The sequence below is a fragment of the Toxorhynchites rutilus genome, chromosome 2 (assembly GCF_029784135.1).
Source record: "Toxorhynchites rutilus septentrionalis strain SRP chromosome 2, ASM2978413v1, whole genome shotgun sequence".
Taxonomy (NCBI): domain Eukaryota; kingdom Metazoa; phylum Arthropoda; class Insecta; order Diptera; family Culicidae; genus Toxorhynchites; species Toxorhynchites rutilus.
Window position 1 is genome coordinate 77221891 of NC_073745.1, and position 15123 is coordinate 77237013.

Genomic DNA, 15123 nt, shown 5'->3' on the forward strand with positions numbered 1-15123 from the left:
GCAATTTTAAGCCATTTGACGTCAAATTTTTTTTTGAAAATCCTGATTTCCGATTCCGCCTTGGGTGATTTTCCAAAAAACTCAAACTTTTAACGCTTTGCGTCCCTCTCCCTTAAGTCCGAATGTGCTGAAAATTTGCATAGGGTTTTTTTTTCGAGTTGGTGACATGTTGTACGGGGTAACTTTTTGAAAATTTTGGGTCGATTTATTTCCATACATTCATTGGCACCCTAGTGTTCGCCTTTCCCACTCTGTCCGTTTTTCCCGACTTTCCCCGGCTCAGCTGAGGTTTCTATGTTAAGCAATACGGCTTTGGTGTATTCTGAGTTACAAGTGCAAGTCAAAAGTGTTTCTTTGACGAAAATTCCTCAGCCGTTCTGAAAGGACAAAACGGATATTGCATGAACATTAATCAACCATTAAACAAGACCTCGCCACTGGTTATTTCGTTATGACCATAATTTTTCCTTTGGTATATAAGTAAGGCCAAATATAAACGCGAGGAGGAAATCGTCCGATTTGAGCTGTCTTTATTTTGTTGTATTCGTCTCCTCCCGTAGATCAAAAATAGGAAAACTTTCGGAAAATTCGAAAAATTGAGTTCCCATATGGTAAACGTTAAGTTCAGATCGGTGACATTTTCATGATTTAGAGAGAAACGAACTTGAAGTTTAGTGCTCTGCAATTTTCAAAGTATTTAATTTTTTCGTTCAATATTGTTCTCAGAAATGTCAGCTGCTCTCTGGCAATACTTTGACGTATAATAATTGAAAAAAGTATCATGCCAAAAAAGGCAGTTATTTGGCTGCCTATACGTACATGGTCCACTCTGGCTGAACCAAATGAAGCATTTTTTAAGACTTGTTCACTATGACAGAACAATTTCGAAATTATTTAACAGTTGTGAGTCAAAGTGTGCCATTCTGTCATGTAAATTAGAACGAGAAGGGGTGTGAGGATGGAACTGCGTAAACATTTGGTTGCGTTCAGCATAATAGTCTCTGCCATCTATTACAGGCATGAATTACACGGCAAACATGTTAAAGCATAAACTTCACATTTTCAATCATCTTAAATAGTATTCGTCAATAGATTCGTTAAATTCGAATTCATTGTCATCGTTACAGTCTAAATCGCACTCTGAAATAGTACATTTTGCGAACATTCACACTGAAGACCAGCATTTTCCACTAATCTGTTCAGTCAGAGTGGACCAAGTTTATTTTTTAATATACTCAGACTGTGCACATTTTACACTAACGGGATCCAGCACATTTCAACACGGTACCTATTAGCTTCAAGAAAATGTTTTGTCGGTTTGAATTCAGCGCTCAGAAATTGTTCAAATTCAATATACAATATACTCTGACTGCATACTGTAAGGGGTTTTCGTTAATCAAACACAACAATTTCGATTCGTTATTCCTGCTGTTCGCGTGATTTTTCAAATCTGATAAATGTTGTATGTAGCTTACATAATGCTTAAGCAAATGTAATCAATAACTCGAAATTTTGAATTTGGCCTCTGACTTAACACCGACCATGTTACGATTCGTGTTCCGTTGGTGTGAAGCGAAATAGGTAATCAATTCTCAGCTAGAATAACGCGCTTTGAAGATAATAATTATGAATGAAAATATACTTTTCTGTATCAAACATGTATTCCATTTAACGGGGAAACATGTAATTTGCAAGTAAGTCATGAATCTTGAGCGAAATTTTATATTGCAATGACGAGTTTTGGTATCTAGAAGTAAATTTATAAATCATAATAAAAGAAAATTGTAAATGGCTAATTAGAAAATCAATCAAAAGCGAGTTCGGCGATTGAACCCACAATCGTTCGATAAGTAAGAAAACGTGAATGTTCGAAAGAATTCATATCAAAAAAGTTGATGGATCTGAGCCTAAGGGCACGGACGGGATCTTGACATAGGACTGTGATTGTGTGTAGTAATTGCATTTAAATTGAGTTTTTCATTGTTCAAAATCTGTAGTCTACCCAAGCTCAAGCTCAGATTTTCATTGTTCAAAATCTGTATTATTTTCTCTTTTGATACATCAAATGGATGCCCTGGAAAAACCGTGGTAGAATTCGGTACCGCATTCTGTTCAAAAATGTACACAAAAATACCATTAAAGCCATTACTACCCTTTTCTTCTGTCTATTCAATCATGCAGAAGAAGACAAAGAGTCATCATATATCATTTTTAAACACAAGTCTAAATATTTAAGACCTACATAAATATAAGCCTGAGTCAAATCAATCTATGACTACAAAAATATATTATAGATAAAAATAGCATTATCTCCTTCATTACCACGTTGTCCGAAACATTGTTTGTAATAACTTTATAGCCCTGTAAGATCGCGACTGCTCAAGCTATCATAATCTAATTTACGTGGGTATGCTCTTTCAATCTTCTAACTTCTTCGTCTAACCAAACAACATACTCGATATTATGACATCCTGAACCACAATTACACAAATTGTTAGTAGTCAGACCTACACGATAAGAACATGAATTGAGCACAATTTGATTGGACAACATACAATATAATATAAAATGAATGCCTATTATCGGTAAATAGAGAATAATTCTTTTTACGCATAAACTCACATTATGAGCTAACGCCTAATAGTCCTATGTCAAAATTAATTTTGGGTAGGACGAAGTTTGTCGGGTCAGCTAGTTAATTCAAAAAACTAGAAGTGGGTTATATCTTTGATATAACCGCAAGGTGGACGTAGGACTAACGTTGACTTAGCGATCAAGAAGTAACAAGCATATAAATCTTAGACGTTTCATCTTTCGAATAAAGTGTTTATCATAGCACTTCGTTTAGCCGGAAAAGAATTATTAAAGTTCAAAGGGGGAATCGATCCCTCATCGGAAATACCCAGCACAAATAGTACCCACTCCCCAAGCCCCGACAATTGGAATCGTCGTTGATCCGGAGCAGGATTATTAACGCTTGAGAAGGAATGGATTCCTCCTCGGAATAACACAGCGAAAATAAGACCCCCTTCCCAACAATTCCAACTTCCCAATAACGACGATCGATTGCAGCATTCGTAAACAAATAATTTTATAACGCTACTTTTATAAATGTGATTTCTTCGATATGTAATATAATATCCACTTCGATCATATCCGCTACACCGTATCATATCATATCAAATCCATAGTCAATCCGAGTACAATAGTACCCGCTGCTTGAACCTAATTCGCTATGCCAATTTCCCCTCCATGGTTTTGAAATCTATGATAGGGAAACATTCTGATTTGCAGAAACGCAAACGAGTACAAAAGTACCCGCCGGTCACATATATTTTGCAATGCCGATTTCCCCAGGCTTCATGATTTTGAAGTCTGTGTAAGGGAAACATTCAAATTTGCAGAAACGCAAAAGAGTACAAAAGTACCCGCTGCTTGCATCTATCTAATTTACTATGCCAACTACCCCTGGCTCCATGGTTTTGAAGCCTGTGTTAGGAAAACATTCCGATTTCTAGAAACGCAAGCGAGTACAAAAGTACCCGTAGCTTGAATCAGTTTTGCAATGTAGATTTCCCTCAGGCTCCATGGTTTCGAAGTCTGTGTTAGGGAAACATTCCAATTTCCAGATACGCAAGCGAGTACAAAAGTATCCACTGCTTACATCTATTTTGCAATGCCGACTTCCGCTGGTTCCATGGTTTTAAAGTCTATGTTAGGGAAACGTCAATCCATTCTAGCGCTCGTACCTCAATCGTTGCGCAATTATGACTGAGTGGATTTCCGCTTATATATCGATTGGTGTGATTTCAATAGCCTGTTTTGAAAGCAATTTTAGGGCTATTGAAACAAACTTTTTGATCAAAAAGTAATAAGCATATAACGAGTAGACATTTTATCTTTCGAAGGAAGTGTTTATCATACTATTTCGTTTAGTTGTTTAGGAGCTATTAACGCCCAAAATCTCGTTCTCCGGCGTAACGCTTTCATTTTCGAAAGTTTGATTTTACACCCCGGTATATAAAAGAAAGACGTAGTCCTACGTCAAAATAATAAATGGAGATCGATGGTTAGGGTAAATTTCATAGCAATGTCAAGGGGAACTCTGACAGTTACAAATAAAGTTCATATTACATGTTATGAAGTTAGGTAAAATCGTTCTAACCGTGTGATTGTAAAACAATCGATCGACCTGAGAGAGTTGTTGATTGTCTATCAGACTCAAAATGGGGACTCGATGAATCAAAATTGCACATTTTTGCAAAAAAATGATGTTTTCCCGCTTCCTAACAAATAAAATCTGGCTGAGATACATTGTAGCTAAAAAACTTGAAATTTCTTCAACCTATACCTTCACGCGGGACCGTTTCAACAGAGTATTTGATTTCCCCGTCATGTTCAACAAGTCAGCAATAAATTTCTAAATTAGACTACCTCCGGTGAAACCAATAATCACTCTCGTAGCGTAATTTATTGTCCTTCGCATCGCAGAGATCGCCGGAACGAGCCGATGATTGCCAATGTCCACTTTTGGAGGGAACATTATGCGTTATTCTTACGTTAAATTAACCGTCCATCGGGGCAATAAATCTTATCTCGGTGTGATCGACGATCGACGAACGTCCACCCAGCTATGACTGGCGACACGGGGTGGAGGAGTGGGACAGTTCTGCTTACATTTTTTAATGCGATACTTTTGTTTTGTCGATATTACAGCAGATGCGCATAATGTTTTCATTAGTTTTGACATTTTGTCTTCGCTTGTACAATCCGCGAAACGATGGACGACGACAACGACGGGACATCACTAATGATTGTTTTCTGAACGAGATGAGTCGCCGTCGACATCGTTGGGAAAGGATAATGATGCTACTCTCTCGGTGCTACCGTAGCAATAGCACACAGGGACTATCCCTATCCGTGATGGAAATAATGGAAATGAATGCAAATATTGTTTGCCCATCGATCGAACAAATTCTTCCCAATGTTCTACAAACGGCGAAAGAAGCTCAGAAGGCAGAAACAAACTCAATTTACCATTTATATAACATGCATGATGCTCAGATCGAAACTTTAAACCTATCATTTTATGCGCGATGTTATACGTCTTACACAGGTACCCGAGTTCGACATTTTTCGTGACATGATAAGATACGGGCAGACTTGGTTTGCAACGGAACGCGGTTAGAGTTGTACCAGGCCAACGCATCCCCCGCAACGTGGTTCGTAAAGCCCGGTATCGCATCTCTCTTCCTCCTTCGCCGCGTCGTACCATCCAGCAGTGGCGGAGCTGATTTGGAACGGTTAGTTTTGTGGTTTTCTGGAAATGTCCCCGATATGTGGCAGGTTGTTCTCTCCTCCTGCTCCGATTGTGTGTATGTTTGAATTGTGTGCATTTTACGAGTCTTAAATTCCGCGTGCTCTCAGCGAAAAGTTGGCGATTTGCATACAATTCAGTGAGGAAATCTAGATCGAAATCGAAATCGATCAATTTACATTGGCACGACTGGAAAGGGAGAAGGGGAAAAACGAGAAAACAGTTTTGTGTTGCTCCGTTAATACCCGTAGTGTTTCGCTTCAAAGCTTGCGATATGCTCAGTTTTTGTTTATATTTTTTGATCGTGTGTTAACAGGGCACGAGAGTAGAAGGCACACAGGTGAACTGCATCCAAATATGAAGCCGTACCACCTTTTGACAAATGAATAAACAAATAATGCGACGCGGAACCACGATAGAAGACAGCATGTGATGGATTCGTGAGGGGAAACCACTCCGGGGGAGGGAATTTGAATTCGATAGGTTTTCCTCCTTCCCAATTATGTCTCACGAGAACGGATCGCTGAATGACTGCGAGGTGGGTTTAATGGCGCAAATCTGCACGCACCAGTTAGCGACCAGAAGTGCATGCATATAATGCACAACTCAGTGAGTGGCTAACGTTATGCTTTTGACGAGTATTACCAACAGGACACATGACAGGCAGGACAGTAATAAGATATGCACTTTGCATATCATGTTAACGAACCGATGACGGCTGAATTGATCAACTGCAATGGATCGCTGTTGAAATATGGCTCGATAAATGTATGAATTGTAACTATTAGTGCTGGCAAACGGTGCTGGTATAACATGTTCTTGAATAAACGAAGCTGATGATACTGTTTGCTGTGGGGATGGAATGCAAAACATGATGTTTAATCGTTCTAGGGCATTAATAACCTTGAATACATAAGAGACTGTGTGATTTTTAATCAAAAGGTATTTCACTGATGTAATCTAGATCGGACTAGACCGTTGAGATGGAAAATTACTTGATTGCCTTTCAACTCGAAAAAAAATCTAAAATTCTGACCATTAAAATGGTTTATCATGTCTTTGCACCGTATTCCATTGACAGTAATCGCGTTTTCTATGAGTTGCTGAGCGAATGCGTTTGATTTTTCGTGAAAATTGCCATGTTTCGTCGTACTAGTACGATAATTCACAATTTTCTTTCCCGTCGGGAAGTAAGACATACATCAGGTGATTACTTGATTACAATTACTTTTTTCAAAAATTCTTCTTCTTGAATGGCGTTAACGTTCCCTGTGGAACTTTTGCCGTCTCAACGTATGCATTAATTAGCGTCAGTTATTAATACTTAGTTGAGATTTCTTAAGCCAAATAACACGCCTTGAATGTATTCCGAGGGGCAAGCTCTTGAATACACGTGACCACAGTGCAAGTCGAAGGAAATTTCTTTGACGAAAAATCCTCCGGCCAGAACGGGAATCGAACCCGAACACCCGGCATGACAATGTGAGACGCTAACCACTCGGCCACGGGTGCACTTCTTTTTTCAAAAATTCATAACTTTTAAACAACTGAGCCGATTCTAATGATCGACATATCAAATTAAATCCAAGTAGCTAGTCTTTTCGAGAACATCTTAGGCATCGTGCCGCCAAAAATCAGGATTTTGGACCTCTCACCCTACGTAACGCTATTTGCTATCTCTAATACACAGTAAGCAACGCAAACTCGACCCCTCAGACCCCCACCCCTCTTCACGCTTTACGTAATTTGTGCACGACTTCTTACACTTGCGGAAAATTAATGGATTTTATATTCGTAATTATTCGTTCTTCACTCATTCAGACAACGAGCGCTATTTTTAAAACAAAAATTCTTGAAATCTGAGGTTTTCTTACATAACATACCCGAAAATCAGAAAGGTGTTTTCTTTCGTTTTTGGGTTATGTTTTTTCAAATATAACATGTTTGCAGTCTTCGTTAGATATTCCTATGTGAGTGGAGTAGATCTATGCGATCAATGTTTGACGCAGGACTACGTCTTGCATTGAGGGCGCCAAATCAGAAAACAGGTCACGTTTTTATGAAATAAAGTCAACGTTAATAACTATTTTTGCTGCGAACGGATTTTAACGATTTGCATACCAATCGAATCGGAAATTTTCTAAGATTTGTTTTATATGCTATACATTGCAATCCCATAGTCTGTATATGGTTTAAATTGGTGGAAATTGGCAGCATTTCCATTTCCCCATACATTTGTTCTGTCCATTTGTGTGCTTTCCCGAATAGAGCTGTCAATAACGGGCAACTTATGCAGCCGAATAGAAAAAAAACGAAGGGGGATGGCGAGAAGAAAATATTTGCGAAGTAAACTCCACCTTCGCATATTAAGTAAACTGTCGCTAGCGTATAAGTATTGCATCTCCTCTGAGGAAAATTCAAGCAAAATTCGAATTCAAGGAAAATTCTTATTCTACTCGTTTTGTGTTTTATGTCTCCCCTCGAGCTGTGAACGCTACCAAATATTTCACATGAAGGTCGGTTCTAGTCATCAGTGTTTGGCTTTTTGTGTTTTGCTTGTTTTCGTTGCGCGAAATTTAGAACTTGTTCATATCCTGTACATGTGAATAGCACACCTTCGATATTTTTAGTTGCCATTCGTATTTGCTCTCGTGCGCTCTGATGCAATTAATGCAACAAGCTCCTAGCTTTGATGATGGGCTTGACCGAGAGTCGAAAAACGATTTTTCATAATCGCGATGTTTCATTTTTATCGCTGCAACTGTGTACATCTGTTTGACGCGTGTTTGATGCTTGTTGAATGGCGATGCACGGAAGATGCCTCTCGTTAAATACTCAGTGGAATGCGTGCATTGATATAAAGAAACAAATTGCGACACATGATCAATTAGTGTATTGTCCTCGCAAAGGCAAGGAAGAATCGTTGCTTCTCGAAATGATTCTACAAAATCATGCCAGCCATTAAACCTTTTCAGGATCCCCGGAAGATTTCACTAAACATTTATGTATGAAATTTCGACGTATTCGCAAATAATATCCAAAATGATAAACCAACAAATTAAAAAAAAAAAAGATTGCGTAGTCCTTCGTCCTAAGCGGTCGTGTCACGGATACAACCCATCGATTTTATTCGAAAGTGCAATCTTTTTTCAAAAAAGACTAGCTCATTAGTTTCAATTTGATATGTCGATTATAATTTTTTGGAAAACGAGAGAAATGATTTCTTGAACCATCTATTGAATTTGTAAAATTATAACTCAAAAACGGAAAAAACAAATCGCTGATTTTTGGATATGTCATGAAAAAAAAACCTCAGCTTTCAAGATGCAATATAAAAAAATTTAGCGCCCTTGGTTCCGAGACCATGTAAACTATAAAAAAAACAAATTCTATCAGCAATTACGAAAACAAATTTTCGGCAAATCTGAAAATACTATTTAATTGGCTTTAATTTTATATGTCGATCATCTGAATCGGTTCAGTAGTTCGTGACTTATGAATTATTGAAAAAAAAAACATTTTTGGATAAAAAGAGGAAAGTTTGTTTTTCGGACTACCCTAAAATAGAAATAGGCGCCCTAATAAAAATAAATAAAAAATAAGAGTCTAATATTTTACGATAGAGAACAAAACTATCAATTTTCTGTTTGGCATGGAATGGCTGTATTATAACATTGAATCACTATCAAATATAGATCTCGACGTGTTTTTTATTAGTGATGAAACGGATAGTGGTTTGGCCGGCTACCGGCCAGTTTCGAGGCAGGATATCCGGATATTCGGCTCTTTCTTAGCAAATAAAAAAATGAAGAGAAACGACATGAAATGAAATGAACGCATTTCAAAACAAAAAATTTGAACGAATATTCAACTTTTCGTTTGGAGTAAATATCCTATTTAGCTTTGCGCATCGTAACCAATGAGGTTTTACCGAGGTGCGATTATTGCCAGTTGAAAAAAAAATCCTATTTAAAAGCGTATCATGTTCTCTACAAGGAATTTGGAACAGTTTTTTTTCTGATAATGGTTTATATTAATTATAATAAGTAGATTTAAGTAAGTAAGTAAGTGTGAGTGTATTGAGAAAATTATAATATTGGTCGAGTAAGAGTAATTAGGTAATAAAGAGTTCGGATAGTGAGTCATTATCCGATATCCGGCAGCAATAGCAAACCAAATAGTTACCGGATATCCGTTTCATCTCTATTTTTTATTACATAGAATAAATTTTCAATATATAAAAATTAATCTTTTTTCAAAATTTTAATTTTGAAAATGTGTGTCGATTACTGAATAGAGAAGGAGATCTTTCGCATTGGCCAACCTCCACTTTCATAATTTGCTGCATGGTCTCAATTCGACCAAAACAAATCACCAATACAGCAAGCAAACCAAAACAAAACTAAACGAGATAACAAGAAAGAGATAGGAGAAAGGTGTACAAAATAATCATTCAGAAAGGAAGGAAAAAAGGAACAAAGGAAGACAAAATAGGAGAAGGTTTATAGAAATAGAGTTGGAAGAAAACGGCCATTGGAACGGTCGAATTATTTATGTCCAATTGAAATTACCTGTAAATAATATAAATGGGAATGAATTGTAAATATATGAGTTGTGAATTATAAATAAACAGACAGTATTGTATATTCAAGTTGGTGCTGTGTTTATTTGGTGGTTACTCACCCCCCAAATTATAAACCCAGGAAGGAAACCCGCGACAGTCCCAGGTCGACGAAACGCAGGATGGGGTCCTGCGTACTGGCATCGAACCAGCTACCCAACAGTGTGTATATCCTAAAGATGAAAGGGATATCCGGTAACTATTCGTTATCCGGCCTATCCGGCCAATATGTGCTACTCAGCTGGATAACGAATATTTGAATAAAATCTATAAGTTCTTATTAACACAAGATAAATCATTATAAAATAGCATATGCTACAGAGCGGTGGACTACATATTTCCTAAAAACCTCTTCAAAATGAGTATCAAATGAAAGGGCTTGTCTAGTAGAACATGAAAAAATTCAAATCCAAGAAGGCCGCAGTCACAAAGTTTTCATACAACTCACGCATATGGGGTATCAAATGAAAGATCGTTTTAATTATTCGCTCTTAAATTTAGTACACACCTTTATCTATATTGCCATTATAGTTATGCGTATTCCATAATATCAAAAATTCAATTTGGCTGCCACTCAAAATGAATGGACTTGTCTTTGGAGAATTGAACAACATAAATTCAGAAAGATCGACGAAAGATCTCGAGAATGGTTGCATTTAGAAGGAGATTGATAATTTGATAATTGACCTTTCTTGTTTTAAATCACATCACATCATTTTTCAAATTTTCTACATGACTTCTATTTTATATGAAAAAATTGAAAAAATATGAAAAAAAACATATTTTTGAATATCGCAAATTAAAATTTCATTTTGTAAATAAAAAAAGAGTACTAATTTTTCTTCTCAGTGTATATTTTTTTCAAATTAAGCCAACAATACTCTATAACTCTTTCTAACACACTATTTCGGTACGACTAATAGTTTTTGAGATATAAATTATCAAAGATTTATCTTACTCAAATCGATACGCCCTTTTCAAAAGTTACGCTTGAGTAAAAAAATTCCCAATTGCTGTGGAAAACTCTAACCCAAACGGAATACACACTTTCATTCGAATTAAAAATACTCATGTTTTGTCATTTGTCGATTTCATTTGGAATTGCTGTTTAGTAGAATGTTTCGGTCACCCTGAAAAGGTTTTATAAGGCCTAAAAACCAAGTTTTTATCCCAAACTTGGTTTTTAGGCCTAGGGATCTTACCCATCCATAATTTTTTCAGATCAGAAGGTACCAGATTTTTTTTATTTAAACGTATCGTGCATTCGGGAATCGGTTTATTTTTTTCTTATATTGGCACGACCTTAAGACGCATATCGTCAGGTTTTAGTGCCATCCGATCATTGGCTTCTGCCTGGCGTTTGTTTACATCAGTCACATTTTTCCAATTGTCGCATTTTACCATGGATAATTTTATTGAACAAAGAGTTTGTTTGAAATTTTGTGTTGCGAACGAAATCATCAATGTTGCGAAAAGCATTTTGCGAATGTGCTCTATCTAAAACAAGAGCATACGAGTGGTATAAAGGCTTTAAAAGTGATCGTACAGTGCTGGAAGATCGGCCTCGTTCGGTACGTCCATCGACGTCGAACACCGATGAAAACGTGAAGAAAGTGCTTGAAAATCAACATGCTAGCTTGTCTAGTGAACTTGGTATTGCATATGGAACGAGTTTAGAAGGGTGACATATTTTCTTCAGGAGAAGGAAGGGATAAATGAGCCCGAATTGTACTGAATAAATTCAGCAAACATCAAGTAAATACCATCGAGCAAGCACCATATTCACCTGATATGGCCACGTGCGACTTTTTTTTTTGTTCCCCAAGTTGAAGTTGGCACTTCGTGAAAAGAGATTTCAGTCGATCGAGGAGATCAAAGAAAATGCGACAAGGGAACTAAAGGCCATTCCTTCGTCGGACTACCAGGGATGCGTGGAGGACTGGGTCAAGCGTTGGCACATGTGTGTTGCTTCAGATGGATCATACTTTGAAGGAGATCAAATAAATTTGCCTGAAATTTAACTCTATTTTGTTTAATTTTAAAATTCCCGGTACAGTCTGATCATAGGGTATATGCATATCCTAGGTTATTTTGAGTTTTTACGATAGACAAGACTAGTTACATTGCCAAAATATTCAACGAGTCTATCCTTAATGAAAACGAATATGCGAAAAACTTCTGCTATTACGATTGATATAAATTGCTTGCGTCTCATCTACGTTTGAAGATAACCAATTTCGTTCAGTCTCTCGAATTTCTGTTTACAAGATTGACCACCGCTGATTCTTCCGGTGACTCCGGTACAGTCAAAGTTTATTTGAACATCAACTGCAAAAATATGATCTTTAGGTTTGATAGAACACTATCATGAATAACCTGATAAGATTCTCAGGAGAAAATACAAATTATGTCATATGAATAAACCGTATTTTTAAACTAATGTCTAGTTACAAAATATTACATAAATTGCATTTCGCCTTATTCATATTTTTGAAAATTTTAAAGAACCAATCAAAAACACTAAAAATCGTAACAAGTATCATTACAATTAATGTTCCAACGTGAACGTGGTCGAAAAAAAACAAAGCCCAACGGGCAACGTCCCCAGCGCCGCTGGAACAAAATTCGTTGACATCGCGACGACAAGCCATCGTCCGTCGCCGACGTTGATCGCGGTGACATCGTATCCCGCTGGGAGTTTTCTCCCAGTGTGCAGTGGGAGCCACAGGCACAGGAATGCACTTAGTTCGCGCAGCACTTCATCACATCCCGCTGGGTTTGGGAGCATCACAAATGCGCTGCGATCATCGCGCAACAGCAGCCGAGACCACCCATCTCGCCAGAACATATATCTCTTGCTGTGAATTTTTGGGTGGCACCATAATTGAGATGTTGCTCGGAATGTGAGCGAGTCCGAAGATGAGCAGAATCCTTGATGAGTCCTTTCTGTGGGTGAAAGGTTTTCGTTGCGTCCGCAGACACCGTTGATCCCGTGGATCCAGATGTGAAAATAAACGTAACAACTCCGTATCCTTGGTGTGAACAGCTATAAACAAGGCCACGAACGGAATGTCTACATGTGTGAGAAAAATCAACGCATATTTCATAGCGAAAACGCGTTATCCCACCACCCCTCAGCTCTCAACAATGATCTCTTCAGATGGACCCTCGGACGTTCCGTTTTGATGCCAACCAGTCTCGGAGGCTGTGCGATTCCTGGTACAAATAATTAATAGATTAATTTTACACAAGAGGCCGGCGAAGTTGTAACGGCGTTGGACACAGAGACAGCAACAAATCGACGAAATTGGACTTCATCCGAATAAACGTGACCGGGCGGGAATACAGTTGGACGATGTTTTGTGCGGTAAAATTAAGTCAACATTAGATTTCAAGTTTTAATCTATTACTATATAGAAAATTATCAATTTTTTCGAAAGTAATTTTTTTCTGAACAGCATCGAAATCAGAGCTTCTAATTTATCATACATTTATATATTAGGCTGTCAAAAAAGTCCTGCGGTATTTCCGCGAGGTGTCGTTGTAAGCGCGTAGTTCGAGTTGTGTTCATTGTATCGAGTCATACTATAGCTTGTTGGAAAGGTATTTTTACGCGCTATAATATAGACCTTGATAGTGTTTTGTTTGGTTAAGTCGTTCGTGAGTTATAGTGTCGCAAATATGGAGCAAAATAAAGAGAAAATCCGACATATTTTACAGTACTACTATGACAAAGACAAAAATGCATCTCAAGCTGCCAATAAAATTTGTGAAGTTTATGGACCCGATACAGTTTCCATTTCCACCGCACAACGATGGTTTCAACGTTTTCGTTCTGGTGTAGAGGTCGTCGAAGATGCGCCACGCTCCGGAAGGCCTGTCGTCGAAAATTGCGACAAAATCGCTGAATTAGCCGAGAAAGACCGGCATAGTAGCAGCCGTAGCATCGGCCAAGAGCTGGGGATAAGTCATCAAACCTTTATAACCATTTGAAGAAGCTTGGATTCACAAAGAAGCTCGATGTATGGGTGCCACACACGTTGACGCAAAAAAACATCTTTGACCGTATCGACGCATGTGAATCGCTGCTGAATCGCAACAAAATCGACCCGTTTCTGAAGCGGATGGTGACTGGCGATGAAAAGTGGGTCACTTACGACAACGTGAAGCGCAAACGGTCGTGGTCGAAGCCCGCTGAAGCGGCTCAGACGGTGACCAAGCCCTCATTAACGACCAGGAAGGTTCTGCTGTGTGTTTGGTGGGATTGTCTAGGAATAATCTATTATGAGCTGCTTCCCTATGGCCAAACGCTCAATTCGGACCTGTACTGCCAACAAACTGGACCGCTTGAAGGTAGCACTCATGAAGAAGAGGCCATCTTTGATAAACAGAGGCCGCATTGTCTTCCATCATGACAACGCCAGGCCACACACTTCTTTGGTGACGCGCCAGAAGCTCCGGGATGGGAGGTTCTTTTGCATCCGCCGTATAGTCCGGACCTTGCACCAAGTGACTACCACCTGTTTTTGTCCATGGCGAACGAGCTAGGTAGTCAGAAGTTAGCCACAAAAGAGGCCTGTGAAAATTGGCTATCCGAGTTTTTTGCCAATAAGGAAGCGAGCTTCTATAACAGAGGTATTATGAAGTTGGCATCTCGTTGGGAACAAGTCATCGAACAAAACGGCGCATATTTGACTTAAAACAGATGATTGTAACTAATTTTATGAACAAATGAAAATAAAAAAAAAAATACCGCAGGACTTTTTTGACAGCCTAATATATACCGCAAGGCGTTTCCCTAACACGGACTAGACAAAAAGTGTACCGTAACAATGCTACCTTAAGGTCTTCGGTGGTATCAGTAGCCTACAGGGTGCAGCAGGAAAAATGCGAAAATTTATGGTATTTTTTTTTCTAATTCCACTGTCAACTCCTTCAACCCTTTGTGGTCAAATTAATTTCTCTATAAAGAGATCTTATGTTTTTTCTTCACCCAGGGAAGCTCTTGGTCCTTTAGAATACCGATATTCATTTCGGTATTATGTTCAAGAACAGCATCAGTGAAAACAGGCAGCATTTCGAGACCGCCACCAAGCCATACATCATGAGCAGAAATGCCAACCTTCCTGATTTTTCTGGATTTCCCAAATTTTTTTGGAACGTATATCCTGACAAACACTCAATT

The 15123-nt window shown here is 38.2% G+C and overlaps 1 protein-coding gene and 1 non-coding gene across 2 annotated transcripts in view; both read left to right on the forward strand.

Moving 5' to 3' along the window:
- Positions 1-15123, forward strand: part of LOC129771628 (serum response factor homolog) — a 561989-nt gene that overhangs the window by 524322 nt on the left and 22544 nt on the right. The gene's annotated exons all lie outside the window — the stretch shown is intronic.
- LOC129772111 (U4 spliceosomal RNA) lies at positions 9217-9352 on the forward strand. The gene has a single exon (XR_008742569.1). It is a non-coding gene; the product is annotated as a U4 spliceosomal RNA (small nuclear RNA).